At 37.2% G+C, this 18,155-nt stretch overlaps 1 protein-coding gene across 1 annotated transcript in view; it reads left to right on the top strand.

The window, feature by feature from the left end:
- GPC5 (glypican 5) overlaps positions 1-18,155 on the top strand; it is a 1,436,730-nt gene that overhangs the window by 1,322,980 nt on the left and 95,595 nt on the right. The window lies entirely within an intron of this gene.

Below are 18,155 nucleotides of genomic sequence, written 5' to 3'. Positions count from 1 at the left end.
CAGATGATTAAGTCAAGGTGCTTGGCATAAGGCAGAGAATTGGCTATGTCGGAAAGATGGGGGAGGGTGACACATTGGTCTTCTGTGCACTATATAAAACCAGAAAAATCTTCCCTTCTGTTTGAATGGAAAATTAGTTCCTTACAATTTCTTTTGGAATTTGCAGATGGAATGATAACTTCAAGGCACATTTCAATCACCAGGGTTCTTTTTTTTTTTTTTTGCACATAAAGGGAAGAAGGACTGAATTCTTCTAGTCTTTATTTGCTACACTGACACAAAGATTTACTCTTTAATCTTTGTTTTTAATTTTCTAATGAAGTAAAACACACACATGGTAAAATATAGAAAGTGAAAATTCTTTTTTTTTAATGTTTATATATTTTTGAGAGAGACAGAGACAGAATGCGAGTGGGTTAGGGACAGAGAGAGCGGGAGACACAGAATTGGAAGCAGGCTACAGGCTCTGAGCTGTCAGCACAGAGCCTGATGTGGGGCTTGGGCTCACAAGCTGTGAGATCATGACCTGAGCCGACTGAGCCACCCAGGCGCTCTTACAAAGTGAAAATTCTTATGTGTACATCTCAATGAATCGTTACCAACCCCTGGTCACAAGAGAGAACATTTTCCACACTCCAGCCAGTCAGCGCCCACTCAGAGGTAAACACCCTTCTCACTTATATGACTATAGATTAGATTTGTCTGTTTCTTAAAATTTTATGCAAACAGTTATTATTTAGTTTTCTGTTTGTGTCTTTTTGCTCAAAATTATGCCTCTGCCTAGATATGTTCTTAAGTATATGTATAGAAATAGCCACAATTTGGGGTCCACAATTTATAAACACAGGACATTCATCTCCCTAGAAAACATGTGAAAACCTACAGTCTGGATGAATGAAAGTAAATACAATATATTAGCCAAATATAAATAGTGAAATCCTGTTTCTCTTCTGTTATGTAACATAATTGCAATTTTCTCATATGTAGAGTTACAAGTACAGATAGAACTGTTCATCTACAACACAAAAAATGAATTGTAGGTTTTGCATGTTTTCATGATTATTGATACCCTGTAGATTTTAAAACCAACCTAGGAGTCCATAATGATGAATGGCTTTACTTTAAGAAAATTTATAATTTTCATCTACTTTACTCCACACTTGATGAGCCTAATTTTTCAAGGATCATTAATTCACTTTTCTCTGGTGGCTGTTATATATTGTTTGGATTTCATTCGTGTCATTTTTGCCCTCTAGTATATACAGTGCTCCTTTGCATTTTTTTTTTGTTCTTATTTAGCTCAGTCCTTCCATTTTTGAACCATTTTCTATGCACATTATGGCTTCCCTTGCTTGATATATATTCCCCCATAATCAATTTCACCCAGCCACTCCTTTATTTCTGTTATTTACCAGTTCTCCAAGCTGGCCACTGGGAGTCCTTCAACTCCCTTTCCACTGTCTTCCCACTGCCACTCATAATTCATATTCTCATCACCAGAACCCTGATTGCACTGATGATCTAACACGCCTGCCTGGTCCACCCTCTCCTGGCCGCAATCCATCTACTCTATGCTCCCTAAACCTCTGATGGAATTAGGCAAGTCCTCTGCTGAAAAACTTAAATCAGTATTTCTCCAACTTCAAGATTGTGTGGATCCATTTTCAGGGAAAAAATATCCTCTAGATCACCAATGTTGACTTAAATAATTTTCATTATAATATAAGTAAGTACAAACATAAGCCTATGTATAAAATCCTTCTTACAGATCTTCTATAAATATAAAATCAAATCAACAACTAACACTAACAAAATTATGAAATTAACATAACTCAAATGATTGCAATAAACGAAAATAAATCCCCACCCATTAAGTGAGCATTGTATTAATTGCTACGTTTTGTACACAGGCAAGCCTAAAAGTGCTGGAGGATTGCATCATCTCATGGAACACACTATTATGGCAGGACTATAAATAACACCTGCAACATGAGATGATGTAATCCTCCCAACATTTTTCTTCATTCAAAATATTCTAAAACATTCACGCCTTCATGCACTGCAATGTCATTTACCTTCACTGGTTTCAAATGCATCATTTACTCCTTAAGTCCAGCTGGGTTCTTTTCTCATTAGTTCACTAAAATTAAAGCAGTATTACCTGATTACCATACAATGGATGATAAACACACACAAATGGAATAATCTTGTAGTCTCTAGATAGGAGGCTGGCATCCAGATGGCACAGAATATGCTTACATTATTTTATAGACTATTATTTAAATGAAAACCCCCAATGTCATATATCAAAAAATATTTCAGAAGACCTAGTTTAAATACATTGAATTAAACTATACTCTGCTATCTATATATTCACACCCAAATAATCAAGTAGACTTGTTTTCCTTAAAATGCATTTGTATGTGTGTCATGTCTCATTAACCAGATTTTAATTTCCTTAAAGGCAGAAGCATAGCTTAAATTCCTTTGTGCTTTCAGACCCTAGTGCAAGACTTGTACATATTGATCATCATTAAAAGTTCTCATCAATTGGTTACTCAGTTAAAGAATAGCTTCTGCTATTTCACTCTTTTCTGCCTTTTCTTGCACTCAGACTTGATTTGCCTACTAGGTCACTCTTTCTTACCCCCAAACTTCACCTTAAACAGTCTCATATCCATAACTTTGTTCATATTATTTCCATTTAAAATAACTTCTCTGCACACTGTAGTATCCCATCTTACATTTTTTTAGCTGACTTCCTATGTATCTTCTATTTTTTTGTGGAAAGTAATTTTTTTTATCTACCTCAAGCAGGTTCTTAAACGCTGCTTGAGGAATTTTTATGATGGCTGCCCTAAAACCTTTGCAAGATAATTATAACATCTTTGTTATCTTGGTACTGGCATCTATTGATTGTTTTTATTATTATTATTAATATTAGGTTTAACATCTTCCTGATTCTTTTTTTCTTAAAAATTTTTTTTTTTATGTTTGATTATTTTTGAGGGAGAGAGAGACATTACGAGCAGGGGAAGGACAGAGAGAGAGGGAGACACAGAATCCAAAATAGGCTCCAGGCTCTGAGCTGTCAGCACAGAGCCTGACGCGGGGCTCGAACCCATAGACAGTGACATCATGACCTGAAGTTGGAGGCTCAACCAACTGAGCCACCCAGGCACCCCAGTTTAATTTTTCTTAACGTTTATTATTGAGAGAGACACACAGAGTATAAGTGGAAGAGGGGCAGAGAGTGAGGGAGACACAGAATCTGAAGCAGGCTCCGGGCTCTGAGCTGTCAGCACAGAGCCCGACAAACCATGAGATGGAACCCATGAACCGTGAGATCATGACCTAAGCCAAAGTCAGCTGCTCATCCAACTGAGTCACCCAGGCACCCTACATCTCCTGGTTCTTGATTTCATGACTGCTTTTCAGCAGAAACCCAGCCACCTTAGGTATTGTGTGTTGGGAGACTCTAGATCTTAAATCAACATTCTGTTTTCACCACCACCACCCTTTCAGGGCAGAGTACCATCTAATCACTGCTAGGTGTGGGTAAAAGTCTGGGTTGCGGGGCGCCTGGGTGGCGCAGTCGGTTAAGCGTCCGACTTCAGCCAGGTCACGATCTCGCGGTCCGTGAGTTCGAGCCCCGCGTCAGGCTCTGGGCTGATGGCTCGGAGCCTGGAGCCTGTTTCCGATTCTGTGTCTCCCTCTCTCTCTGCCCCTCCCCCATTCATGCTCTGTCTCTCTCTGTCCCAAAAATAAAAAAATTAAAAACGTTGAAAAAAAAAATTAAAAAAAAACTTGTTGACACTCACGGAAAAGGTACTCCTCATTACTTTTGGTAGGGTTTGGAGTTCTAGTCCCTGCTAGGCCTCCACTGACTTCAGGAAAGTAATGGTGTCCCCAGTACCACAGCAGTACCACAGGAGTGGTGGTGCTAGTCCTTGCTCTCCACAAGCCTTTTTTTTTTGGCACAGCCCTAGTGGGGAGATGGAGGGGTGACTCATTACTGCCAGGAGACTGTGGAAGTCTAGGATCTTCCTATGAGCCCCAGTGACACAACAGGGTAGGGCTTCATTACAGTCTGGCAGGGATAAAAACTCATCTCTCTATTCAGCCTTGTTTGACCCCACCTGGTAGAAATTTGAGGTGCTTCCTTACAGCTTGGCCTGGGTGGACTTCAGACTCACCACTTGGCTTTGTGGCATTCCCCGTGTTGCCCATCTCAGAAAATAAAATCTACTCTTAGGTCCTGATTTATTTTTGAAAAGACTTTTTTCACATCCGGTTGCTCTAAAAAGTTAATTATTCAGAGATACCTCTAAATGGTAGCTTCCTAGTGCTTAGTCAACCGCCTTTACCTTTCCATCTGCACTCTTTCTGTAGATTTCATCAAATCCCATATCCACAAACACCTCCTATATTTTGTACTACTCCTAAGTATTTCCACCTTCAGCCTCTCTTTTGAAATCCGAATTTATGTATATGTTTGCTTCCATGACATCTCCATTTTGATAATAGGCAAATCAAATTTGACTCCTCCCCTCTCTACCATTACTGCCAAATCTGCCCGTCTTAATTTCCTAATTCAAGCAATAGTATTCTTCCAGATGCTCATGTTCAAACAATAAATTCCTATCTTTTTTCTTCTAACACCCTGAATTAATCACTCAGAAAATCTTATAAGCTCAATTTTAAAGATACATAATTTTCTAGTTTTTAAAACCTCCACCGTACATTGAATCACCATCATTTCTCAGCTGGACCACTGCAATAGCCTCCCATTTTGTGTTTGCAACCTTCTTTGACACTACTTAAGTATAGTCCCACAAGTGCTAGAGTGATTTTTTGGTAATGTTTTAAGAATATTAATTCCAGTATAATTAATATACAAAGTAATATTAATTTTAGGTGCACAATAGAGTAATTTAACAATTCTGTACATTACTCAGCGCTTGTCATGATAAATGTATTCTTAATCCCATTCACCTATTTTACCCATCCCCCCACCCAACTTCTCTCTGGTCAGTATATTCCCCATAGTTAAGAGTCTGTTTTAAGTTTTCTCTATATTCTTTGTTTTGTTTCTTAAATTCCACATATGAGTGAAATCATATGGTATTTATCTTTCTTTGACTGACTTACTTTACTTAGCATTAAACCCATCCATGTTTTTGCAAATGACAAGATTTCATTTTTATGACTGTTATTCCATTGTGTGTGTGTGTGTGAATGTGTATATATATAAACACACAATGTATATATATTTATATGTGTATAGATAGATATATAGATACCACATTTCTATCCATTCATCTATCAAGGGACACTTGGGCCACTTCCATAATTTGGCTATTGTAAGTAATGCTGCAATAAACATAGGGGTGCATATATCTTTTTACATTAGTGTTTTTATATTCTTTGGGTAAATACTCAGTACTGAAATTACTAAATCATATGGTAATTCTATTTGTAATTTTTTGAGGAACCTCAGAAACGGTGGCTGCACCAGTTTGCATTCCCACCAAAAGTGCAAAGTGTTCTTTTTCTACACGTCTTCACCAACACCTATTGTTTCTTGTGGGTTTTTTTTTTCTGTATTTATTTATTTTGAGCGAGAGAGAGAGAGAGAGAACGCATGTGCATGAGTGGGAGAGGGGCAGAGAGAGGGGAGAGCAAGAATCCCAAGCAGGCTCCATGTCATCAGCATGGAGCCCAATGTGGGGCTCAACTTCAGAAACCATGAGATCATAACCTGTCTTTTGTTTTTGACTTAAGACATTTTGACAGGTGTGATGTGATATTTCATTGTGCTATTGATTCCTAATTCCCTAATGATTAATGATGTTGAGCATCTTTTCATGTGTCTGTTGGCCATCTTTATGTCTTCTTTGGAGAAATGTCTGTTCATGTCTTCTGCCTATTGTTTAATTGGACTATTTGTTTTATATGATGTTGAGTTATATAAATTCTTGAGTTATATAAATTCTATATTTTGGGTAATAACCCTTTGTCAGATATGTCATTTGCAACTATCTTCTCCCATTCAGTAGGTTGTCTTTCAGATCTGTTGATTGTTTCTTTCACTGTGCAGAAACTTTTATTTTGATGTGGTCACAATAGTTTATTTTTGCTTTTGTTTCTCTTGCCTCAAGAGACATATCTAGAAAAATGTTTCAGTGGCTGATGTCAGAGAAATTACTGCCTGTGCTCTCTTCGAAGGATTTTTATGGTTTTGTGTCTCACATTTAGGTATTCAATCCATTTTGATTTTATTTTTATGTATGCTATGAGAAAGTGGTCCAATTTCATTATTTTGCAAATATCTATTCAGTGTTTCCAGTACCATGTGAAGAGACTTTTTCTTGTTGCATTTTCTTGCCTTCTTTCTAAGAGATGAATTGACCATATAATCGTGGATTTATTTCTGGACTCTCTATTCTGTTGGTCTATTTTTGTTCTAATTACCATACTGTTATGATTACTGCAGCTTTGTAAGTATCTTTTGATATCTGGGACTGTGATACCTCCAGTTTTGTTCTTGTTCAAAGTCGCTTTGTCTACTCAGGGTTTTTGTGGTTCCATAACAAATTTTAAGATTATTTGTTCTGATTCTGTATAAAATGCTATAGGTATTTTGATAGGGGTTGCATTGATCTGTAGATTGCTTTGGGCCATACAGGCATTTTAAAAATATTTGTTTTTCCAATCCATGATCATGGAATATCTTTCCATTTGTTTGTGTTATCTTTGATTTCTATCATCCATGTTTTATAGTTTTCAGAGTATAAGTCTTTAACCTCCTTGGTTAAATTTATTACTAAGTATTTTATTATTTTTGGTGAAATTGTAAATGAAATTGTTTTCTTAATTTGACTTTCGGCTATGTCATTATTAGTGTATGGAAATGCAACAGATTTCTGTATATTGATTTTTATCCTGCAAACTTACTGAATTCATTTTTTAGTTCTAATATTCTTTTTGTGGAATATTTAGGGTTTTCTTTATATAGTATCATGTCATCTAAAAAAAATTAAAATTTTACTTCTTCCCTACCAATTTGGATGCCTGTTTTATTTTTATTGTCTGATTGCTGGCAAGGTCTTCTAGTACTATGCTGAATAAGAGGGTAAGAGTGGACATCCTTGTCTTGTTCCTGATCTGAGTCGAAAAGTTACCTGTTTTTCACCATCGAATATGATGCTAGCTGTGAGTTTTTCATACATGGCTTGTGTTATGTTGAGGTATGCTCCCTCTAAATTTACTTTTTTGAGGGTTTTTTTTAATAATGAATGGAATTTGTACTTTGTCATATGCTTTTTCTGAACCTATTGAAATAATCCATATGATTTTTATTCTTTCTCTTGTTGATGTGATGTAACCCATTGATTGATCTGCAAATATTGAAACACTCTTGGATCCCTGGAATAAATCCCACTTGATCATGGTAGATAATGTTTTTCATATATAGTTGGATTTGGTTTGCTAACATTTTGTTGAGGGTGTTTGCACTTATGTTCATCAAAGATATAGGTCAATAGTTATCTTTTTTTGGTAGTATCTTCATCTGATTTTGCTTTCAGAGCAAAGTTAGCCTCATAGGATGAATTTGGAAGCTTTCTCTCCTCTTCTATTTTTTGGAGTAGTTTGAGAATAGGTATTAACTCTTAAATATTTGGTAGAATTCACCTTCTAAGCCATCTGGTCTGGGACTTTCGTTTGTTGGGAATGTTTTGACCAATGATTCAATGCCATTGCCAGTAATTGATCTGTTGAAATTTCCTACCTCTTTCAGATTCAGTTTTTGGAGGTTATATGTTTCTAGGAATTATCCATTTCTTCTAGGTTGTCCAATTCATTGCCATATAACATCATAATCTCTAATGACCTATGTATTTTTGTGGTGTCAGTTGTTATCTACCCTTTTTCTTTTCTAATTTTGTTTATTTGACTTCTCTCTCTCTCTCTCTCTCCCTCCCTCCCTCCCTCCGTCTATGAGTCTGGCTAAATGTTTGTCAATTTTGTTAATCCCTTCAAAGAACCAAGTCATAATTTCATTGATCTGTTCTATTGTTTTTTTTAAGTTTCTGTTTCATTTACTTCTACTCTAATCTTTATTATTTCCTTCCTTCTACTGACTTGGGTTTTGTTTGTTCTTTTTCTAGCTCCTTTAGGTGTAAGGTTAGGTTGTTTGAAATTTTTCTTGCTCCTTGAGGTAGGCCTGTATTGCTATAACTTGCCTCTAGAACAGCTTTTGCTGCATCCCAATGATTTTAGATACTTGTGTTTTCATTTTCCTTTGTTTCTAGGTAGTTTTTAGTTCCTTTTGGATTATTTGGCTGAGCCATTCATTGTTTAGTACCATGACATTTAACCTCCATGTATTTGTGCTCTTTCCAGATTTTTTAATTTTGGTTCATTTCTAGTTGCATAGCTTTGTGGTCAGAAAACATCCATAGTATGACTGCAATCTTTTTTAACTTATTGAAGCTTATTTTTTGTCCTGAAATGTGATCTATTTTGGAGAATGCTGCATGTGCATTTGAGAGAAATGCATATTTTGCTGTTTTAGGATGGAATATTCTGAATATATGTGTTAGATGCATCTGGTCCAATATGTCTTTCAAAGTCACTGTTTCCATACAATAATTATATCTTCTGACTGAATTGTTCCCTTTATGATTATATAGTGTTCTTTTGTCTCTTGTTACAGTCTTTGTTTTAAAGTTTATTTTTTCTGATACACGTAGTGGTACCCCACCTTTCTTTTCGCTTCCATTTGCATGATAAATGATTTTCCATCCCTTAACTTCAACCTGCATGTGTCTTTCCATTTGACGTAAGTTTCTTGGGAACAGCATATAGATGAATGTTGCTTTTTTATCCATTCAATTACTCTATGTCTTTGGATTGGAGCATTTAGTCCATTTGCATTCAAAGTAATTATTGACAGGTACATACTTATTGCCATTTTGTTTTTGTTTGATGGTTATTTTCTTTTTCTCTTCTCTCATGATTTGTTGGCTTTCTTTGGTCATACATTTAAACTCATTTCTGTTTATTTTTTTTTGCAAATCTACATATCTAACCTCTTATGAATATAATAGTTTATATTAAGTTAATAGTTACTTAAATTTAATCCCAAATTTTATTCTTCCCCCACATGTTTTTTTGTGTATGGTGTCATAATCTAAATCCTTCTATTTTGTGAACCTCTTAACTGTTTTTATAGATATACTTAATTTTACTGCTTTTGTGCTTCCTCCTTTTCTTACTCCTACTTCTGGTCTTGCCTTTCCACTCAAAAAATCTTTAACATTTCTTGTAAGACTGATTTAGTGGTCATGAAGTCCTTTAACTTTTGTTTGTCTGTGAAATTTTTATCACTCCTTCTCTTCCACACGTTAGCCCTTCTGGATAGAGTATTCTTTGTTGCATTTTTTTTTTCCTTCAGTGCCTTTACTATATCACGTAACTTCCTTCTGGTCTGCAAAGTGCTGAAAAATGTGCTGATTACCTTATGTGGTTTCCATTGTATGTAACTGTTTTCTTTTGTCTTGCTGCAGACCTCCTTGGGTTGATTTTTTAAGGCGGGGGGGGGGGGTGGTTCTCCATCCCTCTTGGATCGAGATATCTGTTTCCTTTCCCAGGTTTAGGAAGTTTTCAGCTATCTCTTCTAATAAATTTTCTGCCCCCTTTTCTCTCTCTACTCCTTCTAGGATTCCTATAATGAAAATGTTATTACATTAGATGATGTCACAGAGTATCTTAGTTATTTTCATTTTGTATTTTTTATTCCTCTCTCCTATTCAGCTTGATTGCTTTCCATTACTCTGTCCTCCAGGTTGCTGATCCATTCTTTTGCTTCCTCTAGTCTACTATTTACTCCCTCTAGTGTATTTTTTATTTCAGTTATTGAGTTCTTCATCCCCGATGGGTTCTTTTTAGTTTTCTATCACTGCTTGAGGTTCTCCACTCTTTTCTTAACTCCAGTGAGTGTCTTTATGACTATCAAGCATATTACTAATTTCCATTTCATTTAGCTCTCTTGCCGTGATTTCGTTCTGTTCTATTTATTTGGGATATATTCCTCAGTCACTTCATTTTGTCTAACTCTCTATTTTTAAGTTTTAGAAAGTCAGCTGTTCTCCTGCTCTTGAAAGTAGTGGCTTTATAAAGAAGAGATCTATAGTGCCCTGCACTGAAATGTCCCCTGTTCACCAGAACCTGGAGATTCAGGGGTATCTCCTATGTGAGTTATGTGCACCGTGCTGCTGTGGCTGAGTTGCATCTGCTTTCAGTCCAGGCATCTGCAATGGCTTTCTATGCCTCTTGTGGGCAGGAATTGGTCTCTGACTTGTTAAAGAGGCAGTCTGGAGCCACCTTAGCCTTCAATTAAGTAAGATAAGGCATTTGCCAGAAGTATAGTAGCACTAAACTGCACAGCACTCTCCCTGTGTTGCCCCTGCAAAGATTTAGCTGGTAGCCTGGGCCTAAAGTCAAACCAGATGTTTGTCCTGACCTCTCTGCTGTGGCTGCAGTTGGGCTGATGTGTGTTGGTATCTTCCCCTCTTCCTGGTGCAGGAGTTACTTTGGAGTTGGTGCTGGCCACTGTCAGGGCTGCTTTTGCACTGTCAGGTTTGCACCATCACCCTGGATGGGCTCTGGCCAAAGATGTATTGGAAAGTGTGTTCATAGGAGAATGTGAGAGCAGGGTGCATGGTGCCAGCAAGGTCCAGGCAGCCCTTCTGCAGTAGGGGGTCCTGTGGCTATCTGGCAAAACTCCTGCCACGGCAGCCAGGATGGAAGGGGTGGGTTCACAGAAGCACATGGGGATGCGCACTGTCAGTAAACTAGGTGGAGTGTTGGCACTGAGCTGGTTCCCAGAAGTGTCCATGTGTCTAGACTCATGGGTAGAGAAGGGAGATGGAGACTACTGACTCTTTCGCTCTTGCAGAAGTCTCCCAAAGATCCTTGCCCCTCCAGCACACACTCTGAGACCATGAGTAAGTCTCCTTCCTGTATACCCCATGTGTTTTTCAAACTGCTGCTTCTATTATGTGTCTCAGTAGGGCTGTTTGTTGTGCTCTCTTTAACGGCAGGAACTCTAACCTCCCGGCTCTCCAAGAGCCAAGCTTGTTGATTTTTAATGTTCCAGGTGTTAAGCCCCACTATTGTTAGGCCCCTCTTGTTTTCGAAGCCAAATGTTATGGAGATTTATCTTCCCTGTGTGGGTCCTCCATGCCTGATGTGGGGCTCTTCTCTTCTCCCTCCTCTAGGAAAGTACCTCAGGTCCATTTGACTCCCTCTTTGTTGTGACCTGTTCTCTACATTTAGCTGTAGAGAGTCTTTTTCGTTTTGTTTTGTTTTGTTTTGTTTCCACTTTTCGGGTCATTTTCTGGGTTATTTATGCTGATATGTGTGTTATATAGTTTTAACTGTGGAGTGAGTTGAGCTTAGATTAGGGTCCTCGTACTATTCCATCTTTCCCAGAAGTCCCATAGACTGAGTTTTTTAAGATAGAAGCCAAATCATGGTAATTCCCTAGTCAGAAATTTTCAGCATCATCTTATTTTACTCGCAGTAATGTATAAAATCCTACCTCAACTTCTATCACCATCTATTATACTCACACTGTTCTTCCATATTGGCTTCCCTGCAGATCAATGACCATGGCAGTCACTCGAACCACACTTGTTGCACTTGTTGCTTCATACATGTAGAAAGCTCTTTTCCCAGATATTCATGTAGTTTTAGTTTGTCTCTGCTCAAATGTCACTTTATCAGACAGGACTTCTCTGATCACCTACCCTATCTCATTACCCTGTTTTGTTTATTTTTTCATAGCTCTTATCATTACCTGACATGTTGTGGTCTGTTCATTCATTGACTTCTCATTTTCTCCATGGAAAGTAATCTCCATTCAAATGGGGCTTTTATTTCCTGCTGTATTTCCAGTGCCTAGAAAAGTTAGGGAACATTGTGGGTACTTAATAAATATTTTATGATTAAGTTAATTCAAAAATATTTATCACAGTTAGGATTTTTTTGTGGTTATTGTATCCCCTTCCAAATATAGGTAAACATTTTTAAAATGTGTCAAATACATATTTTTCTTTCATGGTATTTATTTATGTTTGAGAGGAGGAGAGAGAGCATGAACAGGGGAGGGGCAGAGAGAGAGGAAGAAAGAGAATCCCAAGCAGGCCCCTTGCTGACAGCACAGACCCTGACACGACCCTCAATCTCACAACCATGAGATCATGACCTGAGTCAAAATCAAGAGTCATTCTCTTAATGGACAGCCACCCAGGTGCCCCACATATATTTGAAATATTATGCTTCATCTTTTACTTTGTGTATTTTCTTCTTCCCAAGGAAATGTGTTTAAATTAATGCTAGACTATAAGAAAAAAAGTAATAATAAATTCTGATTAAAAATATGTTCATTCAAAACTTGGTAATTCTATACTCAAGTCAATGAAATTCCTATCTTCTTTTTAATACATTGCTAGAGGGGCGCCTGGGTGGTGCAGTCGGTTAAGCGTCCGACTTCAGCCAGGTCACGATCTCGCGGTCCGTGAGTTCGAGCCCCGCGTCGGGCTCTGGGCTGATGGCTCAGAGCCTGGAGCCTGTTTCCGATTCTGTGTCTCCCTCTCTCTCTGCCCCTCCCCCGTTCATGCTCTGTCTCTCTCTGTCCCAAAAATGAATAAACGTTGAAAAAAAAATTTTTTTTTAAAAATAAATAAATAAATACATTGCTAGAAATAGAGATCCTCTATTATAAGACCTTTTTCTGATATTACAGAAGGTATCCGTGTACCTTTCATTATTAGAATAAAATGTATCAAATGATTTAAATAAAATTACATTATTTTGCAAAGTATAAAACTTATACTTCCAGGAGCGCCTGGGTTGCTCAGTCTGTTGAGCGTCTGACTTCGGCTCAGGTCATGATCTCGCGGTCTGTGAGTTCGAGCCCCGTGTCAGGCTGTGTGCTGACAGCTCAGAGCCTGGAGCCTGCTTTGGATTCTTTCTGTCCCTTTCTCTCTGCCCCTTCCCCACTCATGCTCTGTTTCTCTCTGTCAAAAATAAACAAACATTAAAAAAATTAAAAAAAAACCTTATACTTCCATACATAGTCAAAGATATTTATATCTTATCAGGACTTCCAATGCTCTTGAGAAAGTTGCAATGATCTACTACTTTTCTTGCCCCCAGGCTGTTGAGTGGTTGCCAAGGCATCTCCTCTTCTCTTTTTCAATAGCGTTCTTTGATACCAAATTTCATCTGCTAAAGGTAACCCAATGGCTTTTCAATAACCAAAGAAGAAAACTATCACATCTTTCATATGTCAAACAGAGCCTTTCACAAGTTAATTCTGTTCAAGTTTTTCCAGCCACATCATCTCTCTCTCACAGGTACAGCCCTACAGGCCTGTAAAAATCCACACCTTGCACGTATCTCATACCTTTACTTGAAACACATTTCCCTCTTGCCTAACTGGTAATGTTCTGTATATTTTTCAAGGCTACCTTAAATATCACTCTCTGTATTAAGGAAAAATGATGGAAAATTTGCTGGGTTTCTGACATCGCTTAGGTGTGAATAATCCATAGTTGAATAATACATAGATCCTACACTTCTAGAGCTCAGAGGCTCTAAAGCCTTCTCTTCCCACTCCCCTCTGAATCCCTCCCAAATCAGAATTAGACTAGGTTCCCTAACTCTATGATAACAAACTCATTATGTATCTAAACCTATCACTAGACAATGCACAATTTAGGATGGTAGCTTCCTGTAATCGTTCATTTTAATCCTGAATTTGCCCAGTATAGGTGCAAACTCAATGTTTGCACGTTTGGGATTAAGAAATGAGACATAATGCAAGGTTGAAAGACTCAATTAACCATCTGAGTATTTTTCTTTTTCCAAAGGTAAAAGTTTTTTAAAATTTAATTTGACATGAAGAATATCACTAAATATTTTTTCCCCAAAGAGAATCCTTAATTCTTTAATATTTAGGGAGAATTTTTATTGATGTGGGAGGTTGAAATACACTAAATTTAATTTTTTAAATAAATTTGCCTCTTGTTCAACATTAACATATAGAGGAAAAATTAACTTTAATGTGAAATTATTAATATGAAGTTGCAATTTTCTCTAGGAGGGAAGGACACCAGACATATACTCCCTCTGTCCTTTTTTTTTTTTTTTTTGTATTAAAAATGAGATAACAGGCAATTTACCCATCAGGGTTTTTAATGAGTCACAGTATTTGAAGGCTATGAACTGAGTACTATCATTCATTTATGGTCTTGTCCTGCAGCTGTTGTGTTTTATATAAGACAATTTGAAACAAAGAAAACAGAGCTGTTTAATAAGCTTCACTATTAAGTGCAACTGAGCCATTTCAGGAAATAATGGCATTTTATATAAGAGAATAAAAAGCATAAAACAAAATTTTCCTCACATAACAAAGAGGTAAATGGCAAGAGCAGCATAAGTATTAACATAGTGACCAATAAATAAGTCCTTGTTATCATCTGAGGAAAGTCATTGTAGCACAACTGACTGAAGTTTAGTTTTTGCTTCAAATAAGCCAATTGTGAGTCAATTATACTGTATTTTCTCAACAGATCCTTGTCTCTCTGTCTCTGTCTCTCTTTTTTTTTTTTCTAACTTGTAGTAGAGCTACTGATAATTTAATGTGTTCTTGAAAGTCACACTAGAGGTTGGTAAGCAGATTCAGGCTGGATTCCATTGTCCCCCTAATCCATAATCACCAAGTCATCTGCCTAGTTCAGTACCTTCACTCACAACTTCCTGTGCATGCTTCCTTCCTCTCCTTTCCCTGTGTCTCTGCACAGACCTAGGACTTCTTACCTAAACTTTTTCAGTCACCTCTTAGCTATGTTCTCTTCCTGCCACCCCCCCTCTACTTAGCTCACACCCACAAAGAGTTCTAGTTCTAAAGCACAAATCTAATCATATTGTGCTCCTGCTTTAAAAACCTTCCTGACATCAGTCTTAAATCATTTCATAATAAATCACACAGGCTGTTGTTTACCATCTGTAAGTTTTAGTGTTCTTGATGAAATATCCATTCATCACAAAATGACTTTTAAGCACCTACACTGTATTAGAGAGATGCAATCTCCGCTCTCTTAGAGCTTACATGGTACATTAGTGACCGATTGCCGCTGTATCAAATTGTCAAAAACCTTGTGGCTTAACACAACACAATGTATCATTATCTTATAGTTCTAGAGGTCAGAAGTCCTGGACTCAAGGTGTTGGAAGGACTTCCTTCCTGGAAGCTCTAGAGAACAATCCATTCCCTTGCCTTTTCCAGGTTCTAGACCCAATTGAATTCTTGGTTCTGTTCCTTTCTCTAACTTTACAACCAGCAGTGTGGCATCTTTAAAATCTCAATCTCTCATATACACCTTGGCTTTAGTAGTCACATCTCCTTCTCTGCCTCTATATCCCACAAGAACATGGTAATAACATTGGGCCTGCCCAGAAAATCCAAAATTGAAGTCCCTTTTACCATGTAAAGTAACATATTCACATGTTCTGGGGATTAGGACAGAGACCTCCTTTGGAGGTGGAGGCATTGTTGTATCTACCATATTTTCTAACAAAATGGGCAGGTACTTGGTAACAGTTAAACAATTTTTTACTGTTCTATATTTTCCACATTTTGTCGTACTACAATATAGCACTTTTCTAGTTATGGGGAAAAATTTTAACTGTAAAACCCCTATGAATTTAACAGATGAAATTTAAAGTCTTTTTCATGATAAGACAGATCCTGGCCAACCTGATTGTTGACACACTGTCTTCTTGGCTCCAGTTCTGCCATAGTCCCCTGTACACGATAGACTTGAGTCACAGGACACTCACTGTTCCCTTAATAGACGTCTTTTTTATAAGCCTCTATCCCTTGCATAAAAACTGGGAAAGTTTTACCCCAACCTTATACTTTGATACTGCCCTGCCTTAGTCAAATGTCATTCTTTTGCTAGTTCCTCCCTCACATTCTAGGGGGTGTCACTTTTCAGCTTCCTTTCCCTCCCAGAGCGCAGAATCCCCTTTTCTAGAGCTTTACAGAATTATTTATGTCCTACCTCTGCCACCTTCTTTCCTATGCTTCCAGGACAGAGATTATGTTCTTTGATTTTCTGTACATCCAGCACTTATCATAGTCCTTAGCACCACCACTGAATAGAAATTTAAAGTTTGAGTAACTAAATTAAACAATGTTTCTTTGGAAATGGTACACCCAAAAATATGTCTCCTAATGTATCCTTGAGGCTACAGAAGGTAGCAAATTTATTGAACTATTAGGATGTTTAAATTATTTTCATGGGAATGAAGCAATGCCTGAGGGTCATAACACAACTCTGAAAGTGCAGACTTCCTGGTCATATTTCACAGCTGAATGTGTACAAAAACAAACCCAAAAAATTTCAGGAACAACCTGCCTGATTTTTTTAAATAATGTGATAATTTTTACTGACAACTTTATGTTATTTATATGTTACATATATTTTATAAAGAATGTTTTGACTTCTTGATGATTTTAGGTTGTATCTCATGGCATGGTTTGTAATGTGTAGAATTCTAGATAGGAATCAGCTTTTTAAAGCTACTAATTTCTAAGAAGTGCTGTTGACTTGGCCTCTTCACAGTTTGTTCCCTATAATTGACAGTCAGATTCAGAATACCAGCTCTTAAAGTTATGTCAGTGTGGGTATCTATTAACAGTAAATATTAAATTCATTGGCCTACAGTCTGGATTGAATAACATATTATTTATGAAACAGATAACATGTACTTCAGGTGACCTTAACTCCAAAACCATATTGTCCTGATGTTAGTTCCAGTACTAAATCTCATTAAGGTGGTCTCACCCAGTGATCATTTCTAGTCTATTTTTGAGGTTTTGCCTATAAACAGTTCATAAAGCTCAGTATCAAAGAAGTTCCAGGGCAGGAATCACGTCCATTCTGGTCTTGTTCACATCTTCTACTACTATTATTTTAACTTTTACTACTAATCATCCTCTGTATCCCACACAGGTCAGTTTAAACAAGGTATCAACATTAGGCTTGTGTTTTCAAACTAAGAGTAGCTATTATTTTATCTAAATCCGCTCAACATGACAGTATAAATTTTGATCAGTAATTTAAAAAGCGCTTTAATCCTTGTTACTTGTCTTTGTTCATAACTATGAGGTACTAGAACATCAAAGTGTAATTCTCCTCTCCATGTTTTTCCTCATAATGCTTGTTGCCTCTGTGCATGTGTGTGTGTATGTGTGTGCATTCACCTTCTCCCTCACTCCCTGCTTCTCATCTGTGCTTCCCAGCTGGGAGGGGAAAAATGGACTAGTCTGATAATTTCTTAGGAAGAAAGCAACTTCTAACATGAGTACCATCTGTGGAAAAATAAAATGATGACTCTATTTTTTTCCTAGATTATGTTAGCGACCATCTTTTCCTCCTAGAATAGCAATAACTATGGATTTTACTGCTCAATTTATTTTTAAGCCCACCCTACATGGGTAGGTGTTCCTTTGTGAAGTCTTGTGAAATCACCATGTATCTAAAGCATTGTATAAAGAATACAAGTTCAGATTGACACAGAAATAATTGCTCTCCAAAAGATGAGACAGACTAAATTTGTAATGACAAATTCATAAACCAGATCGCTAATTAAGTCATTATATTTAAAAATATTAATACCAAGTGTTTCAGAATATTTCCAAAGGTTAGTAAGCTATTTCCTTTAAAAACATAACTCTTTCATAGTTTTAAATACCCCAAAATTGCAAGTTAAGAGTTAATTCTGTGAACAAAATTAAACAATCTTTTTATATCCTCAAGATACAAAATTTTTATCTCTATTAAAGACAGATTAACATAGTGCTGTGTTGACTAAGTTTGTTTACAGTATAATTTCCCTTAACTTCACTTTCTTTGGGGGCTCCTGGGTGGCTCAGTCGGTTAAGCAGCCGACTTCGGCTCAGGTCATGATTTCGCGGTCCGAGAGTTCGAGCCCCGCCTGGGCTCTGTGCTGACAGTTCAGAGCCTGGAACCTGTTTCGGATTCTGTGTCTCCCACTCTCTGACCCTCCCCCGT

This window comes from Puma concolor, chromosome A1 (assembly GCF_028749965.1).
Source record: "Puma concolor isolate L17-30 chromosome A1, mPumCon1.1.hap2, whole genome shotgun sequence".
Classification (NCBI taxonomy): domain Eukaryota; kingdom Metazoa; phylum Chordata; class Mammalia; order Carnivora; family Felidae; genus Puma; species Puma concolor.
Note: the sequence above shows the minus strand (reverse complement) of the source record. Positions and strands in the feature narration are given on the sequence as shown.